The following is a 24,531-nucleotide window of genomic DNA, read 5'->3' on the forward strand; positions in this document are numbered from 1 at the left end:
GACGACCTACTGCCTCGCCGGAGCCACGGACGACTACTCGGCACTCCTAGCTGAGTTTCCCGCCCTCACTAACCCGACCTTTTCGGCCAAAGCCGCCAAGCACGGTGTGGAACACTATATCCCCACCACCGGCCCCCCAGTTTCTGCCCACGCCCGCAGACTCAACCCGGCCAAGCTGGAAATCGCGCGGGCCGAGTTCACCAACATGGAACAACTCGGCATCATCCGCCGCTCCAGCAGCCCTTGGGCCTCGCCCCTCCACATCGCCCCCAAGCCCGGCGGAGGCTGGCGCCCTTGCGGGGACTACCGCCGCCTCAACGACGACACCACCCCCGATCGATACCCGGTGCCACACATCCAGGACTTCTCGGCCCGACTGGCCGGACGAACCGTCTTTTCCAAAGTCGACCTGGTGCGCGGTTACCACCAAGTCCCCGTACACCCCGCGGACATCCCCAAAACGGCCGTCATCACCCCATTTGGCCTGTTCGAGTTCCTGAGGATGCCCTTCGGCCTCAAGAATGCAGCACAGGCTTTCCAGCGCCTTATGGACTCAGCCCTCCGGGACCTGAACTTCCTATTCGTCTATCTAGACGACATTCTCGTGGCCAGCTCCTCCAAACAGGAACACCTTCGCATCCTGTTCGGGCGCCTAGCCCAACACGGGCTCATCCTCAGCCCGGCAAAGTGCCAATTCGGCCTAACCGAGATCGATTTTCTCGGTCACCACATCACCCCTGCTGGGGCCGTCCCCCTGCCCAACAAGGTGCAGGCCGCCCAGCAATTCCCCCGCCCTACAACCATCAAGGGCCTCCAGGAGTTCCTCGGGATGGTGAACTTCTACAACAGGTTCATCCCCAGAGCCGCAGCCCTCATGAAGCCCCTATACGACTCCCTCCGAGGAAAATCCGGCAAGATGGACGTAGCCTGGACCACTGACACGGCAGCCGCCTTCGACGCCACCAAAAACGCGCTCGCCGACGCCACTCTGCTCGCGCACCCGAGGGCCGATGCCCGGGTCGCGCTCACCACCGACGCCTCCGACCACGCGGTCGGGGCCGTGTTCGAGCAGTGGGTCAATGGCGCGTGGCAGCCACTTGCCTTCTACAGCCACCAACTGCGCCCCCCGGAGGTCAAATACTCCACTTTCGACCGCGAGCTTCTCGCACTCCACCTGTCGGTCCGCCATTTCAGGTTCCTCCTGGAAGGCCGCCCCTTCACCGCGTATGTGGACCACAAGCCACTCACATACGCGATGGCCAAGCACACCGAACCCTGGTCCGCTAGGCAGCAACGCCAGCTCGCGGCCGTCTCCGAGTTTACTACGGACATTCAGCACGTCTCCGGTAGAGACAACGTGGTCGCCGACTGCCTTTCCCGTCCCGCCGTCTGTGCGAATCACCTCGCGGTCGACTACGCACAACTAGCAGCGGCCCAGCTCACGGACCCAGACCTCCTCTCGGCGGCTACCAGCCTGCCAGGGCTACGCCTAGCCAAGGTCGCGCACGGGCCCGAAGCCACGGCAGTCACGTGCGACGTCTCACTCGGCCAACCCAGGCCGGTCGTCCCTGAGACCTGGCGCCGCCGCGTCTTCGACGCGCTCCACGGGCTCTCTCACCCGGGTTCCCGCGCATCCGTCAAACTCCTCTCCAAGCGCTTCGTCTGGCGCGGCCTCAGCAGAGATGTTCGGACTTGGGCCACCTCCTGCCTCGCCTGCCAACGGGCTAAGGTACAGCTGCACACCAAAGCACCCCTGGGAGACTTCGAGGTACCCAGCCGCCGCTTCGACCACGTACACGTCGACATCGTCGGTCCCCTGCCGCCATCGCAAGGCCAAACTTATCTCCTCACGATGGTCGACCGCTACACACGCTGGCCTGAGGCAGTGCCGCTGACCTCCACCACCACAGCCGACATCGCCAGGGCGTTCGTTAACACCTGGGTTGCGAGGTTCGGCGTACCGGCCGACATAACCTCCGACAGAGGCGCCCAGTTCACCTCCGAACTCTGGACGGCCACAGCATGCAACCTCGGGGTGACGCTCCACCGCACCACGGCGTACCACCTGCAGGCCAACGGACTTTGTGAACGCTTCCACAGGTCACTCAAGGCCTCACTCCGCGCCGGCCTGCAGGACAGTACCTGGACTGACCGCCTACCGTGGGTGCTACTCGGCCTACGCACCGCGGTCAAGGAAGACCTCCAGTCCTCGGCAGCGGAGTTAGTCTACGGACAACCGCTGCGCGTCCCAGGCGAATTCCTTCCGGAGCCTACCAAGCCTTGGTCGGCCGAACAGCAGCGGCTCGACTCTTTCTCTTCCGCTCAGCAGTTCGCCCCACTTCCGGTCAACCGACACGGCGAACTCGCACCTCACGTCCCGCCAAATTTACAGCAGGCGCGCTTCATCTTCGTGCGACACGACGCGCACCGCGGGCCCCTGCGACCCCCGTACGACGGTCCGTACGAGGTACTACAAACCGGGGACAAGGTCTTCAAGCTGCGACTCGGCGACAGGGTCGAGACAGTCTCCATCGACCGGCTCAAACCAGCACACACAGAACCAGGGGAACAGGTCCCCGTGGCCCAGCCTCCAACTAGAGGCCGTCCCCCTGGCAAGCCAGCACAGCTGGCGGCGAACCGCCCGACCCAACCAACCAGACCGGCGACCACTCAGAGCCGCTGCGGCAGAACCATTAGACCACCGTCACGACTCGTCCACTCCTCCTAAGCGGATTCTGGGGGGAGCTCTGTGGCGACACGCCACCACTGGACATAATCCGCTCACGGCGGCACAGACAGTCTAAGCAGAAGCCCCCAGCCGGGGGCCCTTTCCTCCAGCAACTTGTTTCCCGCAGGGACAGGCTGCCGGGAGCACTTCCTGTCTGGGAAGTATTTAAGTGGATGCGCGGGCTTTTCTAGTTCCTGTTTGTCATGTGGTTGGAATAAAGTAGTTGTGTTTTCAATAGCTCTGGTCTCGACTCCCACGTTTGCCGCGGTATCTCAACACCCGCAACTTTCATTACCATTTGTGTAAATATAGAGCCTCAATTCCGCTCTTGCTCCCGACTTCCTGATTTTCAATTAGTTGCGTTCAAGGCAGGGGACAATGATAGCGTTTTCATTTTTACTGATTGTCTCTCTAATGGGGAACTAACTTCAAATCTCTCGCGCCCCCTCTCTTCCCCCCCCCCCCCGCCGTCCCTGTTATGCTATGAATCCTAAGCATTGTATCAAACCTTTCCCCCACCCCACACCCCCACTCCAGATAATATAAATCGTCAGCACCATTTTATGAAGTGGGCTTGTTGTACAGGGTTAGAACAATATGCTTGCTTTCGAGCCCACATATAACATGATTCTACTCTGTGTATTTCTGGACTATCTTATTAGAGAGACCTCTGGATACTTCTGTTGCTATGTGTTGGCGATACAGACATTGTCATAAATATCTGATATAAAAAAAGACTTGCATTTATATAGCGCCTTTCACAACCTCAGGACATCCCAAAGTGCTTTACAGCCAATGTAGTGTTTTTGAGTCACTGTCGTAAGGCAGGAAACACAGCAGCCTATTTGCGCACAGCAAGCTCCCACAAACAGTACAATCTGTTTTTAGCTGTGGTTAAGGGATAAATATGGCCAGGACACCGGGGAGAACTTCACTGCGCTTCTTCGAAATAGTGCCATGGGATCTTTTACGTCCACCTGAGAGGGCAGACGGGGCCTCAGTTTAACATCTCATCCAAAAGACGGCACCTCCGACAGTGCAGCGCTCCCTCAGTACTGCACTGGGACTGTAAGCCTAGATTTATGTGCTCAAGTCTCTGGAGTGGGACTTGAACCCACAACCTTCTGATCAGAGCCAATGCGCTATCTACTGAGCCACGGCTGGCACCACAATATTACAAGTACAGGAAACTTTCTGATATCCGGCACTGACGGGACCGAGCTGGTGCCGTACCATCAAAAGTGCCGGACATACCAGCGTTAATGTTGAGAGATACGGAACTGAAAAGCTCCGTGTGAATCAACAAACCCTAACAGCTTCAAAACAGTCGGCTGCAGCTGCAAGCGTCTCTAGCTGAAGCTGTTGCTATAGCTACAGACCTTGCAGTGCCTGACTGGGAAAGAAAAAGCAACGAGAACTGAAAAAACTTATAGAAAACGGCTCCTGATTTTTGCCGTTAGATCGAGTATTCCGGACATATAACCTCCAGATAAACCAAAGTCTCCTGTAAATGGATAATGTTACGTTGCATTACCAAAGATAGCTTTTTATCAAAACGTTTGTAGAAATTCAAATGATTATTCTGCACACATTTCACCAACGAGGATATAGCCCATAATTTCACTGGGGAAATCATTTGATCTGTTGTCTCTTTAGAGGGGAGGGGGGTCGAAAAACATTTTGGTAACATGGCCTTCGCCCCCCGCCCCCATCCCAACCCTCCCACTCCTCCAACTATAGACTGTGTCCTCAGTTCTCTGTCTCCTGTCCTAGGTAACGGAACCCCCTGTTCTCGTGTGCATCTTAGCTGCGCATGGAGACGGGGGGACAATGATACGAAAGAAAAGGTTTGGCACTTCCCCACAAGGAAGACCATTGACTATTGTTGGTATTAAAGGTCAGATTCAGGAGGCCAGCTGGCTAAATATTTGGCTAGGAATGGGATTCAGGGTTATGTGGATCACTGCAGTCAGAGATGATTGAATCTGGTGTGGAAGGTGATGGTTCCTGAACTGCTGGGTCCACGGAGATGATGGTGCGCTGCATATGGAGCCAGTCAAGGGTGAAGCATGAAAGTTAAATTACTTCAGCTCCTCCAAAACACCACTGCCTGAATCCTATCCCGCGACAAGTCCCACTGGCCCATCACAGCTGTTCGCTGACCTACATTGACTCCTGCTCCCTTCAAACATCACAAATTTACCCCCCTGGTTAAGTCTCTAGATGGCCTCGCCACCTCCCAATCTCTGTACCCTCCTCCAGCACTACAACCACACCCTGAACTGTCTGTTCCTCTCTCCAACCTCTTGTGTATCCCCCTCTCCCTTTGGCCCATCACCGGGGACCGTGCCTGCAGCTGTCTATTTGTGATTGTGTAGCGTCGTTATAAATACGTCCTCCTTCCTTTAAATACATTTACAACATAACCAGCAGAGAAACTCGGCCTATAAAAACATAAGAAATAGGAGCAGGAGTAGGCCATTTGGCCCTTCGAGCTTGCTCCGTCATTCAATGAGATCATGGCTGATCTTCTGCCTCAACTCCATTCACCGGCCCTATCGCCATATCCCTTGATGCCCTTACTAGTCAGAAATCTATCGACTTCTGTTTTGAATATACCCAATAACTGAGCCTCCACAGCCCTCTGGGGTAGAGAATTGCAAAGATTCACCACCCTCTGTGTGAAGAAATTTCTTCTCATCTCAGTCCTGAATGGCCTACCCTTTATCCTGAGGCTGTGGCCCCTGGTTCTAGACTCCCCAGCCAAGGGAAACATTCTCCCAGCATCCACCCTATCAAGCCCTGTAATAATTTTGTATGCTTCAATGAGATCCCCTCTCATTCTTCTGAATTCAAGAGAATACAGGCCTAGTTTACTCAATCTCTTCTCATACGACAGTCCCGCCAACCCAGGAATCAATCTTGTGAACCTTCGTTGCACTCCCTCTATGGCAAGTATATCCTTCCTTAGGTAAGGAGACCAAAATTGTACACAGTACTCCAGGTGTGGTCCCATCAAGGCCCTATATAATTGGAGTAAGACTTCTTTACTCCTGTACTCAAATCCTCTTGTAATGAAGGCCAGCATACCATTTGCCTTCCTAATGGCTTGCTGCACCTGCACATTCACTTTCAGTGACTCATGTACAAGGACACCCAGGTCCCTTTGAGCATCTGCATCCCCCAATCTTTCACCATTTAGGAAATACTCTGCCTTTCTGTTTTTTCTACCAAAGTGGATAACTTCACATTTATCCACATTATATTCCATCTGCCCTGTTCTCGCCCACTCACTGAGCCTGTCAAGATCCCCTTGAAGCCTCTTCACATCCTCTTCGCAACTGACACTGCCACCTAGCTTTGTGTCATCAGCAAATTTGGAAATGTTACATTTAGTCCCCTCATCCAAATCATTGATATAGATTGTGAATAGCTGGGGCCCAAGCACCGATTCTTGCGGTACCCCACTAGTCACAGCCTGCCATCCTGAAAAAGACCCGTCTATCCCTACTCTTTGTTTTCTGTCTGTTAACCAATTTTCAATCCATGCTAGTATATTACCCCCAATTCCATGTGGCCTAATTTTATTCACCAACCTCTTGTGTGGGACCTTATCGAAGGCCTTCTGAAAATCCAAATACACCTCTACTGGTTTTTGCCGTGCTTTCAGCTGTGGCTCAGTGGGTATCACCCTCGCCTCTGAGTCAGAAGGTTGTGGTTTCAGGCTCCACTCCAGAGACTTGAGCACAAAAATCTAGGCTGAAGCACCCAGCGCCGTACTGAGGGACTGCTGCACTGTCGTTGGTGCCGTCTTTCGAATGAGACGTTAAGCCGAGGCCCCGTCTGCTCTTTCAGGTGGACGTAAAAGAATCCATGGCACTATTTTGAAGAAGAGCAGGGGAGGTCTCCCTGGTCAATATTTATCCCGCAATCAACATAACAAAAGCAGATGATCTGGTCATTATCACATTGCTGTTTGTGGGAGCTTGCTGTGCGCAAATTGGCTGCCGCGATTCCAACATTACAACAGTGACTACACTTCAAAAAGTACTTCACTGGCTGTAAAGCGCTTTGGAACTTACTGAGGGTGTGAAAGGTGCTATATAAATGCAAGTCTTTCTTTCTACGTAAGAACAGAAGAAATAGGAGCAGGAGTAGGCCATCTGGCCCTTCGAGCCTGCTCCGCCATTCAATAAGATCATAGCTGATCTTCTCCACTACCTCATCTCCATTTTCCTGAACTATCCCCATAGCCCTTGGTTCCCTTAATATTCAAAAATCTATCGATCCCAGTCTTGAATATACTCAATGACTGAATCTCCACAGCCCTCTGGGGTAGAGAATTCCAAAGAGTCACCACCCTCTGAGTGAAGAAATTTCTCCTCATCTCAGTCCTAAATGGCCGACCCCTTATTTTGAGACTGTGACCCCTGGTTCTAGACCCCCCAGCCAGGGGAAACATCCTCCCTGCATCTACCCTGTCAAGCCCTGTAAGAATTTTGTATGTTTCAATGAGATCACCTCTCATTCTTCTAAACTCTAGGGAATATAGGCTTAGTCTACTCAATCTCTCCTCATAGGACAATCCCCTCATCCCAGGAATCAGTCTGGTGAACCTTCGTTGCACTTCCTCTATAGCAAGTATATCCTTCCTTCGGTAAGGAGACCAAAACTGTACACAATACTCCAGGTGTGGTCTCACCAGGGCCCTGTATAATCGCAGTCATCATCTTTACTCTTATACTCCAATCCCTTTGTAATAAAGGCCAACATACCATTTGCTTTCCTGATTGCTTGCTGTACCTGCATGTTAATTTTCTGTAATTCGTGTACAAGGACACCCAGGTCCCTCTGAACACCAACATTTTCCTGTTCCTCACCATTTAAAAAATATTCTGTTTTGTTGTTTTTCTTACCAAAGTGCATGACTTCACATTTCTCCACATTATATTCCATCTGCCATGTTCTTGCCCACTCACTTAACCTGTCTATATCCCCTTGCAGCCTCTTTGTGTCCTCCTCACAGCTTACTTTCCCATTTTGTATCGTCAGCAAACTTGGATACATTACACTTTGTTGGCTGTTTCTGCAGGAGAATATTTACAGAAGGAAAGAGGGTTTTTTGTAATCCAAAGAAAATCGTTATTAGAGTTCACTGAAATATTGCACCTTCTCCGAGCTCTCCCAGCTCCTTCTCTGTGAGACTGTTTGGCCGATTGGTTACAGCGTTGCTGCTCACTGTGTGACAAGTCGTTTATGTTGAAAAGGCAGAGCATGGAGGAAGCAGCAGGAGAGAGGGAATTAATAAAGCAAGCGGGGGCAATGATTGTTTTACACTTAATTGAACAGAAACATCTGTAATTGATCGCAGCTGTAGTTGATCAGCGCCTGATTAATTGGCCAATTGGATTTTTTTTAGCTGTTGCCGTGCTCCTAATGGAAAGCCTTCAGTGGTCTTTTCGCTGGCTATCATGTGAGACCGCCAAAGGATGTAGGAATTGTTCAGTCGATTTTGAAAATGACGTGAAGCCACCGTGTCTCTCGCCGGCCTGCTGCAGAGCCTCTTCTATGACAGCTTGATTTGAACGGTGCTTGCCTTGTAGGGTTGAATGGGTAGCAGCGCAGACGGGGCTGTGAAGCAGTGTGCTGGCACGCTCAGCGCTGATGTGGCAGGCCTTGTGCTGACACTCTTGATCTTGTCACACCGTGGGGGCAATTTACACTTTGGACGACGGTGTAAAAACGTGCGATACCGCCTCAGCAACCTAATCTAAAGATAAGGGGTAAGCCATTTAGGACAGAGATGAGGAGGAATTTCTTCACCCAGAGAGTGGTGAACCTGTGGAATTCTCTACCACAAAAGGCAGTTGAGGCCAATTCATTAAATATATTCAAGAAGGAGTTAGATATATTTCTTAAGGCTAAAGGGATCAAGGGATATGTGGAGAAAGCAGGGACAGGGTACTGAATTTGGATGATCAGCCATGATCTCATTAAATGGCGGAACAGGCTCGAGGGGCCGAATGGCCTACTCCTGCTCCTATCTTCTACGTTTCAAACCTGTTAAGCGCCTCTCCTGAGTTTCGTTTCAGACCAGTGTCCCTGGTGAAGGGAGCAATTTGACACGATCGATAAAGAGTATTGAAAATAAAGTGTTCTGGGCTGTGTGCGATTTTCGTTCTGATAGTCTATTGGTTACCAAAATATTGTACATTGAGTGACAATGCTGATTATTAACAAATTGTCAATATTACTGTACAGACACTGATGAACTGATGCACTCCCACAGGGTTTCAACAGTATTCTCTGACTTGTGATAATTAGTGAATTGGTGCTCCACTTGAAGTGTCATTGCTGGAGAAATGGGCTGGATGAATAGATCCAATTTCATAGCTGGTTTTACACTATGAGAGCTGTCATCGCAGCCAGTCATTTGTTATTTTTCTGCGCAAAAAACACTCGGCTAATGGAAATATTTTCTCGGGAGGAAGAAAAGGACAAGATGACGGATATGAATTGGAACATCTCAGTCAGCGCTGCTGATGGGAGCGAATTACCCGGCGTTCAATTTACGGTCCTCTTGCCGGTTCACAATACGGCCAGTTTTATGGCTGTGTGCTCCCAGGTCAGCGGGTTTGTGGGTTCCAGTCCCCCCGCCAGAGACTTGAGCACCTAATCCAGGCTGACACTCCCAGTGCAGTAACTGAGGGAGTGCTGCACTGCCGGAGGTGCCGCCGCCATTGGGTGTGACACTACACCGGCTGTTAAGCCGGATGTTAAAGATCCCACGGCGCTACAACAACAGCAACTTGCATTTATATAGCGCCTTTAATGTCCCAAGGTGTTTTGCAGGAGCGTTATCAGACAAAATTTGACATTATTTTGAAGAAGAGCAGGGGACTTCTTAACCACAGTGTCCTGGCTAATATTTAATCTCTCAACCAACATCACTAAAAAAACAGATTAGCCCCAATTTTCCGAGTCCTCTGCAGCTGATTAAGAGGTGGGGGGGGGCGTTCCGCTAACCCGAGGACTCTGCCCTGAAAGTGAATCATTGGGAATCAGGCTGGAGGGTGGGGCTGGACGAAAGTTCCAATTGTCCCATTAAAAACCCGACATGAAGGGGCAGGTGGGTCTGTGGGATGGCATCGCCCAGCTGGATTCCCCATGGCTCCCACCTCCTTTGTTCCGGGCAACCTGGCCACCGCGAGGTCCCAACCACGGAGGAGCTTAAGCGGGTCCCCAGTAATGGTATTCCAGGCCAGGAACCTGGCCTGGAATATTCCCAGAAGGTTGCAGGCTGCCATCCAATCGGCCCTTTTATGAGAAAGAGCTGATTTCCCAAGATCTTGGTCTTTGAGATCGAATCTGCTGGCTACTGCCCCTACATGGCTGCCAGGTGTGCATTTTGTGCCCTCTCTCTGTTTAGTGGGCACCCAAGATGCACCCATACTGGCGCATGCACCTCGGAACATCGGAACAGGAGGAGGCCATTCAGCTCCTTGAGCCTGTTCCGCCATTCAGTTAGATCATGGCCGATCTGTATCTTAACTCCATCTCCCTGCCCGGGTTCCGTGACCCTTAATATTGTTGCCTAACAAAAAAATCTATCAACCTCAGTTTTGAAATTTTCAATTGACCCTCGGCCCCTACAGCCTTTTGGGGGAAAAGAGTTCCAGATTTTCACTACCCTTTGTGTGAAGAAGTGCTTCCTGGCATCACCCCTGAACGGCCTGGCTCTAATTTAAAGTTATGCCCACTTGTTCTGGACGCCACCCCACGAGAGGAAATAGTTTCTCTCCATCGACCCGATCGACTCTATACTCTTCGAAAGAGCTGGCGCAGATTCGATGGGCCGCATGGCCTGATTCTTTGTTGTATAATTCTATGATTCTAACTCCTTTAATCCTGGTCTTTGAAGCCGATCCTGCTGGTTACTGCCCTACATGGCTGCCAGGTGTGCATTTTGTGCATTCCCTGTTTAGCGGGCACCCAAGATGCACCCATACTGCCGCAGGAACCTGCCTATCCTATCCCGGCAAACCTTGGCAGGGTCAGACTACCTTCTCATTGGCAGTACATATACCCTAGCTTTATTCTTTCATTCGTGGGTACCATCTAACACTTCATCTAACATAGAAACATAGAAACATAGAAGATAGGAGCAGGAGTAGGCCATTCGGCCCCTCGAGCCTACTCCACCATTCAATGAGATCGTGGCTGATCATCCAAACTCAGTACCCTGTCCCTGCCTTCTCCCCATATCTCTTGATCCCTCTAGCCTTAAGAAATATATCTAACTCCTTCTTGAATATATTTAATGAATTGGCCTCAACTGCCTTCTGTGGTAGAGAATTCCACAGGTTCACCACTCTCTGGGTGAAGAAATTCCTCCTCATCTCTTTCCTAAATGGCTTACCCCTTATCCTTAGACTGTGACCCCTGGTTCTGGACTCCCCGGCCATCGGGAACATCCTTCCTGCATCTAGTCTGTCTAGTCCTGTTAGAATTTTATAAGTTTCAATGAGATCCCCTCTCATTCTTCAAAACTCCAGCAAGTATAAGCCCAATCGACCCAATCTCTCCTCATACGTCATTCCTGCCATCCCAGGTATCAGTCTGGTTATCTAACACAGGTTACCTGGTCATTATCGCATTGCTGTGTGTGGGGCCTTGCTGTGTGCAAATTGGCTGCCACGTTTCCCTACATTACTACGGTGGCTACACATCAAAATACTTCAATTGGCTGCAAAGCACTGTGGAACGTCCTGATGTTGTGAAAGGCGCTATGTAAATGAAAGTTCTTTCTTTTCAAAACTTGACAGCACACATTTACCTGAGAGCACATTCAAAAAGAACAGACGAAGGAGGTTAAAAATTGCAGTTCTTCTCTGCGACAGACACAGCCTAGTCTCCATAAGGAGGCGAAGGCACGTGCAATTTCGGGCAGTTGCATACAAAACTTTTCCAAACATTGTTTCGGCAGCAGTGCTGGTTGGAGGATGGGCTATTTTACCCGGAAGGTAGAAAATGGCAGGTCCAGCGACATCTGCCGGTGTATCATTTAGGCTCGAGACCCTGGGTGGGCAATAGCTGGGGCTGGAGGAGTGGGGACAAGGTGTGCAGCATTCACTGTATCCACCACAGACAGCGCACACCCTTTTACTCATAAGAGAACAACCCATTTAACCTGCAGGCACCCACCATGCACCATTATAACTGTCTGCTGTGATTTATTAATTAATATTACATAATTCTTACAGCAATTTGTAAGGAATTAGCAGTCCTTCTAAAGCTTGCTATGCTTGTTAAAAGTTTAATTACAAGTATTGACATGCCTGTTAATCTGTTGATAAGATTATGTAGTCTGGAGGCAGTACCAGTGTAATGGCTTTTGCAAGTCAAGCGGATGCTTGTTTTTGTTTTAATAGGTGTCCTTTCTTCCAGTTTCTCCCCTGCCACCTTGGAGGTGCCAACTAATGCTGGGCTACAGTTCCAGGGGTCCTGAGCACCCGCTGGTATCTCATCTAAGTGGCTGTTTTTCTAAACATCCACTCTTTTCACGTGGGTTGAAGATCCCACTCCAGAGACTTGAGCCCATAATCTAGGGTGACACGCCAGTGCAATACTGAGGGAGCCTCCGCTGCACGGTCGGAGTCACCAGTTTTCAGATGAGACGTTAAACCGAGGCCCCGTCTGCTCTCTCGGGTGGATGTAAAAGAAGGTCGTGGTGTCAAGCCCCACTCCAGAGACTTGAGCACCTAATCCAGGCTGACACTTTAGGGCAGTACTAAGGGAGTGCTGCACTGCCGGAGGTGCCGTCTTTCGGGTGTGATACTACACCGGCTATTCAGCTGGATATAAAAGATCCTGTGGCACAACAACAACAACTTGCATTTATATAGCATCTTTAACGTAGTAAAACGTCCCAAAGGAGCGTCGCATTATCAGATAAAATTTGACACTATTTTGAAGAAGAGCAGGTGGAGTTCTCCCCAGTCTCCTGGCCCATAATTATCCCTCAAACAACTTCACTAAAACAGATGATCTGGTCATTCTCTCATTGCTGTGGGAGCTTGCTGTGCCTGAATTGGCTGCTGTGTTCCCTACATTACAACAGAGACATTGAACCGAGGCCTCATCTGCCCTGCCAGGTGGATGTAAACGATCCCATGGCACTGTGCGATTAAGAGCAGGGGAGTTATCCCCGGTGTACTGTACAATATGCATCCCTCAATCAACACCTAAAAACAGATTATCTGGTCGTTATCACATTTTTGTTTCTGGGAGCTTGCTGTGCACAAATTGGCTACCGCGTTTCCCACATTACAACAGTGACTACACTTCAAAAAAGACTTCATTGGCTGTAAAGCGCTTTGGGACGCCTGGTGGTCGTGAAAGACGCTATATAAGTGCAAGTCTTCCTTTCTGATTGATCAAATGTAAAAGAGCCTGGCAAATGTGACCTTGTGGATTGTAGGGGTGGGAGAGATCGGGGGAATTGTTGCTGTAGCCTGAAGTAGGCAAGAAGAATTGGAAATCAGGTCATTAATCTCATTGCTAACCCTTAGCTTGCAATCTGTGTGCTTTTCACCATGCCCAAACAGCTACTAGCAAAGTCATACTCAATTGATGTATCCAGTATCACACTCCTGGCTAAAATATAATGCTATAATCCATCTCCACCCAGGCTGTTTCATTCTCAGCTACTAAATCATTCTTGTCTCTGTTATTTCCAACATTGCCCTCATCTTATAGCCAAAGGTGAGTTAATAACGTGCCCTGGTAAGGTTGTTGCTGTGGAGATCAATTTAACCCTTTAACTGCAAAAACACTTGATCGCTTATTTTTTGTCCCCATTCTTTAGGGTTCCCCTGCCCACTGGCACCTAGCCAAAAAGTGTGTAGAGAAGCAACCCAGTTCCCAGGTCTCTGCCAATTCTTAAAACAACCCTCGAAGAGCTGCACGAGCATCACATAGAAACATAGAAACATAGAAACTAGGAGCAGGAGTAGGCCATTCGGCCCTTCGAGCCTGCTCCGCCATTCAACGAGATCATGGCTGATCATCCAAACCCTAGCACCCGGTCCCTACACCGACAGCCATCCCACCCAAGCCCTATCCCCGTAACCCCCACATATTTAATCCCCCCTAACACTAAGGGCCAATTTTATCATGACCAATCAACCTAACCCGCACATCTTTGGACTGTGGGAGGAAACCGGAGCACCCGGAGAAAACCCACGCAAACACGGGGAGAATGTGCAAACTCCACACAGACAGTCACCCGAGACAGTCACACAAACTGGTTTAACCTTTCCGGAAAAAAAACAGCTCCCAATGAGAATGGCCAAATGTAAGAAGTCACACAACACCAGGTTATAGTCCAACAGCTTTATTTGAAATCACAAGCTTTCGGAGCGCTGCTCCTTCGTCAGGTGAAGTGGAGAAATGCATAAAGACACAGCTTATATAGTCAGAGAATAATGTCAGATGATTTCACATAAAGCTGTTGGACTATAACCTGGTGTTGTGTGACTTCTTACATTTGTCCACCCCAGTCCAACTCCGGCATCTCCACACAATGAGAATGGCAGTATGAGGTTGGAATGTTAATTTTTAATGGAGATATTTTTTTTTTCATTCGTTCCTGGGATGTAGGCTGTGCTGGCAAGGCCGGCATCTATTGCCCATCCCTAGTTGCCCTTGAGAAGGTGGTGGTGAGCCTCCTTCTTGAACCGCTGCAGTCCATGTGGTGAAGGCGCTCCCACAGTGCTGTTGGGGAGGGAGTTCCAGGATTTTGACCCAGCGACGATGAAGGAACGGCCGATATATTCCCAAGTCAGGATGGGGTGTGAATTGGAGGGGAACTTGGAGGTGGTGGTGTCCCCATGCGCAAGCTGCCCTTGTCCTTCGAGGTGATAGAGGTCGCGGGTTTGGGAGGTGCTGCCGAAGAATATGAGATTGGAGTGTCGAAAGAAAGACTTGCAGATGATCTAGTCATTATCACATTGCTGTTTGTGGGAGCTTGCTGTGCCCAAATTGGCTGCTGCATTTCCTCCATTACAAAAGTGATGACACTTCATTGGCTGTAAAGCACTTTGTGATGTCCTGAGGTCATGAAAGGCACTATATAAATGCAAGTCTTTTTATAATGGTTCTGTGTGGGTGCATATCGAATGACACTGTGAGGTTTGAGTGTCCATGTTAACCGTGCTGTAATCCTTGCATCTGGATCTGTATGTGAGTGTGAGTTGAAACAAATTCTTAAACACCTTCGGGCCCAAACTGGATGACTGTGGCCCAGAGACACCTGGTCCCACCTGGGACTGGAGTTTCCTCGTAAGGGGCAGAACCACTGTCCACCTCTTACCCATGGTAGAGAAGTGGGACCTGTAGTGTATGTAACCGTTCTACCTTTAAGAGAACTATTGTATGTAACCGTCCACCTTTAAGAGAACTATTTTAGGTGTTGCACTACTTTATCTTGGCTGCTGTATACTGTAATACCGGGAGTGACCACACCGGTATATAAGTGCTGTGTAAGGATTTATTGGGCAGATTCGCCCTGACCTTCGAATAGTAAAGTCCTGTTAAAGTTACTCTTGTAGTCTGTGTATTAATTCACCATATAACCCACAGACTTTACAGTGGCGACGGGTTCGATCTTACCCTGCGGCAGCGACACACCCGAAGCAGTTAACGAGCGTCGAGAAGAGGCACCCGCCCTCGTCGTTCTGCTGAGAGAAGACTCGAGTCTGCAGAGCAAGGAAGAAGGAAGGATTCAGACACGAAGCCTTCCATCAGCAACAGGCTGTTATTGTCCCTTCTGCCACGGCGGTGAGTGAGCCGATCAGCCAAGAGAAGCAAGTCGGCCACGTTGACTGAGTAGGGGGAAAATAAAAAGAAACGGAGGATAAGGGCGGTGAACTCGACCACGGTCGGGGGAAAGGAGCCGGACAGAAGTCGGGCCCAGAGGCGCTGAGACTGGGGCAGCGTAGGGCACGGAAGCCGCGGTACAAGCAGGAACGCAGCCGGTGTGAGAGACCGGGCTACAAGCGGGAACGCAGCCGGTGTGAGAGACCGGGCTACAAGCGGGCTGGGAGACGCAACAGCGTCGTGAGACAGCTAGACCGCGACCGGCGACAAAGGCCGGGCAGCTACCGAGGCCACGAGGCGCTGCGACCGGGATTGTAAGGCGCGGGAAGATATAAAAATAAATAAAACCGCGGAGAACTCAGCCGCAGCCGGGGGAGGAAAGGACCGGACTGCGAGAGGGCTGGGAGGCGCAATTGGAAGCCGCTGAGGGAGAGACAGAGCCCGAGTGAAGGGGGAACGGGACCGAGTGAGGGAGACCGAGCGAGATTCCGCCCAGCGGCTGGAACTGTTCGCCGCCAACGGGTTGTCCCCAGCGCCGGTTGCCGGCCGAGAAAAGGGAACAAGGAACGCACTGAAGCCGGCGCGCAGGCTGCGAACTCCGAAAGCCAGCGGTCGTCGCCCGAAGGAAAGCTTACCCCTCCCGCCAGGGGAAGAAACGTGGGAAGCCGCCAGTAGGCGGGGGAGAAGACAGAAGCGGGAAACCGCCATTTTGAAAGTGGGCGGGGAAGAAGACAAGCGCGGGAAACCGCCATTTTTGGAAAAAAAAAGTAACGAACAAATTCGTTGTGGTTTCTCAAAAAGATAGTGAAGATGCCTAAGCATGGTAACATCAACAACTACGATTCCGAGGTGGAAGATTGGGCCACGTATCTAGAACGCATCGAGATATATTGTGAGGCCAATAAAATAGCAGATGATGATAAAGCTCTCACCTTATTAAACGCAATGGGGGCGTAGACATACGGGCTATTGAAGCATCTTCTATCACCAGCTAAACCGGCGGATCAGACTTTCGCTGATATTGTTGCTGTCCTGAAGGATCATTTGAACCCCACACCGCTGATGTTGGCGGAACGATTCAAATTTTATGCGAGAACGCAACGGAAAGAGGAAAGCAACGCGGAATACTTGGTCGAACTGCGTAGACTAGCGAAATACTGCCAGTTTGGGGAAAATCTGACAGAGGCATTGAGAGACAAGTTCGTGTGCGGGTTGTCGAAGGAAGGAACACAAAAGCGACTGCTCGAAGAGAACGATCTTACACTTGACAAGGCTGTCCTTATTGCAGCATCACACGAAGCAGCCGTGAGAGGCACTGCGGAAATGCAGCTGAAGGCAGCGGTACTCAGCGTGGATCAAATGACTTCGGGTACAACAAAATGTTATCGTTGTGGGAAGACAACACACGACCAGAACCAATGCTGGTTTAAAAACCAGGAATGTAGAAAATGTGGCAAGCTTGGTCACATAGCTAAAGTATGCCGGTCAGGAAAGAAGACCAACAACAGAAAAAAGTCACCGCAGGAAAAGTACAGCAAGGTACACAAGGTGGCTGAGAAGAGTTCAGATGAACAGAATTCGGATTCAGACCCGAACGGCCAGGAACTGGGTAGTCTGAGAATTTACAATGTGAGTAAGGAAGCTGACCTACAAACTATCTGGGTCACACTAAAAGTAGCCGGAGTCCAAGTGAAAATGGAATTGGACACAGGATCAGCCCTATCAGTCATAAATCGAAGGGATTACAACCGGCTATTCTCACATATACCCTTGAGAGATACCAAGATCGTATTGCAGACATACACGGGGCATAAAGTATACCCCATGGGAAAGATACAAGTCAAGGTGAGAGACAGGGGCAAAGAACACCAAGGAATGGACTTATATGTACTACCTGAGGGAGGTCCACCACTTCTGGGACGGGAGTGGATCAGGGAAATAAACATGGGATGGCACTACCTAAAAGCAATAACGAGTGAGAACTCGGTGAAGACAATCAGCTCAGACTCTGAAACGGATGACGACAAGACCAGCCCAGGTGCGAAAGACAAGTCTAAAATGGACTTGCTGACTAAGGTTGGAAAAACGAAGGAGTGCATAAATACTGATGCTTCAAAGGAGAACAAAGTTTCAGAACAGAATTCCACTGAACAACAACAACATAGTTTGGCAGAGAATTCTGAGTCTGTCCAGTTTACAGACATGCACAAGTCTGAGGAACACCGGGCTCGAACTCAACTCCATTTCAAATTACAACAGCAATTAGGACAATTGAGTTGCCGTCTCGAGCAAGAGATAAAAGCAATGAAAACGTTCTTTGACACAGAGTGGGAGAATCTGGAAAGACAACAGAAACAGCTGAGGGAGAAAAGGGAGCAGGAGCACACAAACCGTCTGCGCAAGGAGGCCAAACGAATCAAAGCTGATTCGGTTTCTGAAGGTGCGTGCTCTAATCTGGTGGAGCAAGATGGTCAGCAACTGAAGGCGCTTGTTAGCAGATTGCAGGCAGAAAAGGCTGAGTTGGTCGCCATGAATTCCGAGCTCCTACTGAAGTTGGGTGCAGCATCACCGGACGATTCATTTGTGGAAATTCGAATGGTGGAGGCTGCGGATGATGGCGAAGTAGAAACAGCAAAGGAGCCCCAGGGCAAGGTTATAAGCAGCCCTGCAGCTACTGGGAAACGGATGAGGTCAGAAGAGTCAACGGTCAGTCAACTCCTTCATATGCTGAGGGACAAGACTCTGAAATGGGAACAATTTGGACATGAGTCTAAATCGTCAAAGGAGAGGAGTTTGGAGCTCCCAAAAGTTATTGGAATAGCTGAGGTTGCAACACAGACTGAGAAGATGGCAGCAGAGCAAACCTTGGATGCCAAAAGTACGCTGATTCACGTCAATGTTGAACAACAGAATGCTGAAACAGCTGCTCCAGTAGAGGGATTGAATAATACAATCAATCAATCTCCCAATGAAGTTGAAGTATTGAAATCACGAATGAGGTCATTAGTAAAAGACTTGCAGGAAGCCCAGAAAAAGCTGGATGAAACTGAACGCATGAAGAAGTCTCTTCAGGAAAGATGTCTGGATTTGGAACAAAAGCTGGCTAACGTCCAGCTGGGTCTGGAGGAAATAGAAGACCCTCTCGCTGGCCGAGCTCAGGACGACACCGAATATTATCATGACCTGTTGGACGACACCGAAAATTACGATGACCTGCTCTGCCCAGCTTGTGATGAAAACTCCCAAAGTGCAGAAACCATGAAGAATCACCTAAAGTCTAAGGAACATCGGGAGATGGTGGCGCTACTACGGAAAAAGGAGGACGAGAAGCAGGAACGGTGCATGCAGCTGGCAGCTGACAGTGGAGCCCAGAGAGTCTCCAAGAAGCAGAAAAGGAAAAGACGAAGCAGAAGATGATGACCATCTGAACCATTATCACCTCTACCAGGTCACGCACGTGGTCTCTCCGTACGGAGCCAAATCAGTTTGGAAGTAGAAAAACTTCCAAAGGTACTCAAGCTTTCAGAAGTCAACAATGCTGGTTCAGAAGTGACGGAAGTTCAAGCTGTTAAGTCCAGTGAAGGACTATTGGATGAGTCACTCCAGCAACGTGAACCGACTACACTGAGACTGAATCTGTGAACTGTTTTCCGCAGAGACTGAATCTGTGAACTGTTTCCCGCAGAGACTGAATCTGTGAACTGTTTCCGCAGAGACTGCATCTGTGAACTGTTTTTACATGAAGTTGGATATATGTTATGTTTAATGGGGAATAAGTATGTTGTAAGCTAAAAAGGGGGGATTGTAGTGTATGTAACCGTTCTACCTTTAAGAGAACTATTGTATGTAACCGTCCACCTTTAAGAGAACTATTTTAGGTGTTGCACTACTTTATCTTGGCTGCTGTATACTGTAATACCGGGAGTGACCACACCGGTATATAAGTGCTGTGTAAGGATTTATTGGGCAGATTCGCCCTGACCTTCGAATAGTAAAATCCTGTTAAAGTTACTCTTGTAGTCTGTGTATTAATTCACCATATAACCCACAGACTTTACAGGACCCAGGACAGCGAGTCCCAGCAGTGGGAGTTCCTGCATGTTTGACCAACAGGGGAGCTGGTGTGACCTCGGAGGCATTGGTATGTGAAGTGTGGCAAGGTGTACTGGCCCCCATTTCTGGCCGCAAGTGGGGCCCACCAGAGCTGAAGGGTGGAAATCCAGGCCGGGATCACTTACAAAGGGTGCTACAGTGCGGGGTGGGGGGTGGGGGGGTGCTGACTTCATTTTGTTTCCAGGGGGACCCGGTGCTTCTATCACCCAGCCGGCCACTTATGCTGCAGTTTGCGGACTTTTCTAATAGGAACAGGAGGAGGCCATTCAGCCCCTCGAGCCTGTTCCGCCATTCAATGAGATCATGGCTGATCTGCGGCCGAACTCCATGTACCTGCCTTTGGCCCATATCCCTTAATACCTTTGGTTAACAAAAATCTAGCAATCTCCGATTTAAAATTAACAATTGATCTAGCATCAATTGCCGTTTGCAGAAGAGAGTTCCAAAGTTCTACCACCCTTTGTGTATAGAAGTGTTTCCTAATTTCACTCCTGAAAGGTCTGGCTCTAATTTTTAGACTCTGCCCCCCTAGTCCTAGACTCCCCAACCAGGGGAAATAGTTTCTCTCTATCGACCCTATCTGTTCCCCTTAATATCTTGAAAACTTCGATCAGATCACCCCTTAATCTTCTAAATCCCGGGGAATACAACCTTAGTTTGTGTAATCTCTCCTCATAATTGAACCCCTGTTGGGGGTGGGGTGCCCCCCCGGATGCCAGAGGCTCGTTGGTCTGGGCCCCTGACCCCACGAACCCTGTGAGGTCGCGCGGTCGTGGCCGCGGGCAAGTGCCTCCTGCTACGCTTGCTGGCGCGCTTACTTTGGGGAACGACGTCCGCAAACACGTTCACAAATTTGTTAAAAACCGAAGCAGCGGAGGAGAGTATTGGGAATGGTGTGTTCCTATATTGAAAAAAAAGGAACATCTTATTAATCCAGTACAAGAATCTGAAACGTTCTAAATAATTTTAACTTAACGGGCCAGATTTTCCAATCGGAGGCTTCCTGCGGGCGGATGCCTCCGATCGGGAAAAATCTACGTACTTAACTGCTGGCTCCATAGGTCCTGAGACTTCCGCTCCTGGGCCTCTCCTGGTGCGCGGTTAGAGGCCCAGGTATCCCAGGGGCGCATGCGGTTCGCAAGCGTCCCTGGGGTCACGTGGGCCATGGGGAACCAATCAAAGAAGGGAATCCCCCTTCACACTTTTGACAGGTCTCTCTGCGTAGATCTGTCAAAAGTATGAATGGGGATCACCTTCAAAAACGTAGTTAAACATTAAATATATATTTTTTTAAATCACGTATTTAAAATTAGTTTAAATTACATTAAATTAAATATTTTAAACCAAAATAATAAAAGTTTTTTACAGGGCTAAAAATAAACTTACCTTTTTTTTAAAGAGTATTTTTAAATTATAAATGAATGAAAAAAAATGTATTCTTTAATTTTTTTTAACTCTTATGCTGGTAAAAGCAGGCCTTATGCTTTTACCAGGCGTAAGATTTTTAAAGGTTTTCAGCGGGCGGAGGTTGTGCAGAAAGCGGAACTCTCCGCCCGCGGAGGCCCTTCTCCCGGGCAGGCGGAGGATCTGCTTGACAGATCGGAAGTGCCGGGTTTTGGCGCGTGCGCTTCGCATGCCTGAAACCGGCACTTGCGAGGCCCCCTACGGGTGCGTACACACCTCGTTACGCACCCGTGGGGGTCGGAATATCCGGCCCAATACAGGAAACTCTTTTTTATCCGGCACCGATGGGACCGGCATGGTGCCGGTTTATCAAAAAGTCCGGATTACAGAGAGGTATAGTAAAAGGTACGAGAGCTCCGTACACAGCAACAAATCCAGGCTTCCCTGTTGCTTAGCAACAGGTGCAGGAACTCCGGCCACAAGATCCAAGCGTCCCTGTTGCTTAGCAACAAGTGCAGGAACCCCGGTTACACAGCCACAGATCCATGAACGGCCACTAATATGAAGTAAAACTTACCTGAACCTACTCCTGAATTTTTCCGGTTATTTAGGTGCCGGTAAATTGAGAGTTTCCTGTAGTTTTGAATTTAGATGACTGATAAGTAGCTGAAGCAGCTTGGCTCACAGAGCGTCTTGTCCCCCAGTAACACTTCACTGGTCACTGCTACCCTCGAAAACAGTTGTGTTTTTACATGGCAGGAGAGGGGCTGGAATAGGGGAACAGGTGTCTCCCAGCTCGCTGGGGGTGAGCAGATGCTGGGAGTCAACCGATGATGAATGAACTTGACATTTCCCATGAGCAGTAACTTCTCCACTGGATCTCACCTCAGCAGTTGCGCGTAAATGTTGCTTTAACAAGCCGCAATTTTTTCTCTCTCGCCATATTGGGCCAGCTATCAGCAAACCACAGGTTAGACAGCTACAAATCCTGTCTCACTTTACTCCAGGCAAGAAAAGAGCTTACCCATGGTACGTTTAATCCCATTGACATGGAGATTGCTCTTGCCAAAATAATCCCATTAGTTTCATGTTATTCAAAGCGCAATGATGGAAATCCGCGGCAAATCCAATCGGATGTTTCGAACGCGGTGCAACAGAATTCTGTAGGTCTTTCAGGGCAGGTTTTAACGCACATTTACATAGTGCACTGTGCACAATGCTGATTGACATACATGAAATTCCGCAGATTATCCAGGCACAGCTAATGCGGATCCGTGCTGGATGCAGGTAGAGATTAATTTAGTGAAAGGCGTGACTGATTCCACGGGCTGAATTTTGCTGGCGCTCAGAGGACGGGTTTGGAGGCAGGTTCGCTGTCAAAATCAAAAAAGATTGACAGCGGGCCGGTATCCCGCTCTGAACCCGCCCCCTAAGCAGCGGGCCATTCAATTGTGCTTGTTAGGAGGGTGTTTAAAGTAATTCAGTCCCCATTTTCCCCATTCCAAAGCATTTTGCCAAGTTTTCCACGAGGCTCCCATCGCTCGGGGTCACGACAGGTAAGTGTGTCAGGTTCTGAACAACTCCCCATTTCTTTCAATAGGTGACAGCTGCAAAAGTGGTTTAAAACCTGCCATTTTACAGCTGGTCATTTTCCAATCTCGGAAGCTTCAGCCTTCAGTATTTGGAACCCACTTGTCATAAATCTCATCATCGAGAAACTACCTATGAAATAACACTGGACGGCCAGCTGGTGGTGCCGTCCAAGGAGTATAAATACTCGGGCGTTGGCCCCAGCTTTCCAGGGACATTTTGTAACGACAAGGAGCTAGTGAAATACAACTAGACTTTCATTTTCTGAAATAAGTTGATTAAAGCCTTGCTTAATGCTCAAACCAAGTGCGTAGTGAGTTTTATCACGTCGCCACTTTTGAGCTTTATGCACTTTTGAAGTGTTTGGAGTGATCCCTCTATCCACTGTCACCCCTTTGGAACAACCTATCTCAACAATGGCCAGACACCGGGGCGAACTCCCCAGCTCTTCTTCGAAATAGGTGTCATGGGATGTTTTACGTTTGTGACGGCATTGCCTCCACAAAGGCAAAATCACAGTGGAATCAAGCCCCGTTCGGAAGGAGCAGGATTGATTTTACTTAAAGGGGGCATTGTCTCCGTGTGAGGAGGGGAAGGGTTGAGATTAATAGGACCCCATGACATCATGCGTGTGTGTCGATATTTACCCACTGTGATTGTGACTTCTTGACCTCCTAACATCTCCTTTAGGGTTCCCAACCCTCCCACTCTGGGCGGGAGTCTCCCGGAATGGGCGATTGGTCTCCCGAGGGCTGTTGTTGGCAACTCGGGAGAAATGGTCCTCGCACGTGCGGTTCGCGCAATCGCGATGCCCTGGCTGTCATGGTTTGCAACCAAACCGCAATGTCTGAGCCACGCTGGTCCCCCCCATTATTCAGAATGTGCCGGTTCCTTGCCAGCTGTGAAGATGATGACAACAGGGCCGAAAAAATCGCCTGGAAACTCCGTGAGTTCTGAGAGAGCAACTTGGAAAGGGAGAGAGAGAGAGAGAGAGCAACACAAACTGGGGGAGGGAGAGAGAGAGAGAGAGAGAGCAACACAAACTGGGGGAGGGGGGGAGAGAGAGAGAGCAACACAAACTGGAGGAGGGAGGGTGAGAGAGAGAGAGAGAGCAACACAAACTGGGGGAGGGAGGGAGAGAGAGAGCAACACAAACTGGGGGAGGGAGAGAGAGAGAGAGAGAAATGCATGCAGAGCCGAACTAGGCAGATACCCACTGATAATAAACATCCAAAAACGAGCACTAAACTTCCTAAATCACCTCAAATCTAGCTCCCCAGACACCCTTCATTTCAAAGCCTTTCAGACCCAAGAGCTAAACCCAGAAAAGAGTCCCCTGAGTCAGCTGCTACGGAAACTAAGTACTCAGCCGGACCCTGACCAGCCCCAGACCAACACAGCCGCCCAAACACCAATCCGAGTGAACCAAATCATTAAAAAATGCAAAGAAACCTACCTGGAACATTGGAACAAAATAACCGAAAGCCAAAGCAGATTAGAATGTTACCGGGCCCTAAAAAGAGAATATAAACTGGCAGACTACCTCACGACCATCAGAGACACAAAACAGAGACAGACCCTCACCAGGTACAGACTAAGCGACCACCAACTGGAAATTGAAAAAGGCAGATACAAGAAATCCTGGCAGCCTAGAGAGAATAGAATATGCGATCAATGTCTGGCTGGCGAGGTTGAAACAGAAATGCATTTCCTCCTAAAATGCGAAAAATTCAACACATCAAGAAACATATTATTCAACAAGCTAAGCCAAACAACCCCAGATTTCAAGGAATTGGATGATCTGTCAAAATTGAGAT

The 24,531-nt window shown here is 49.5% G+C and overlaps 1 protein-coding gene and 1 long non-coding RNA gene across 2 annotated transcripts in view; one reads left to right on the top strand and one right to left on the bottom strand.

Annotated features, from left to right (window-relative positions):
* LOC147120946 (uncharacterized) overlaps positions 1-8,032 on the bottom strand; it is a 48,530-nt gene extending 40,498 nt beyond the window's left edge. The window contains exon 1 of the long non-coding RNA XR_015075914.1: positions 7,898-8,032. This is a non-coding gene — a long non-coding RNA (uncharacterized LOC147120946). The remainder of the gene's footprint in view (positions 1-7,897) is intronic.
* The window catches only part of kif26ba (kinesin family member 26Ba), an 891,296-nt gene that overhangs the window by 314,017 nt on the left and 552,748 nt on the right, over positions 1-24,531 (top strand). The gene's annotated exons all lie outside the window — the stretch shown is intronic.

The sequence above is a fragment of the Somniosus microcephalus genome, chromosome 3 (assembly GCF_052327205.1).
Source record: "Somniosus microcephalus isolate GS21.2 chromosome 3, FLI_Smic_1.0, whole genome shotgun sequence".
NCBI lineage: Eukaryota > Metazoa > Chordata > Chondrichthyes > Squaliformes > Somniosidae > Somniosus > Somniosus microcephalus.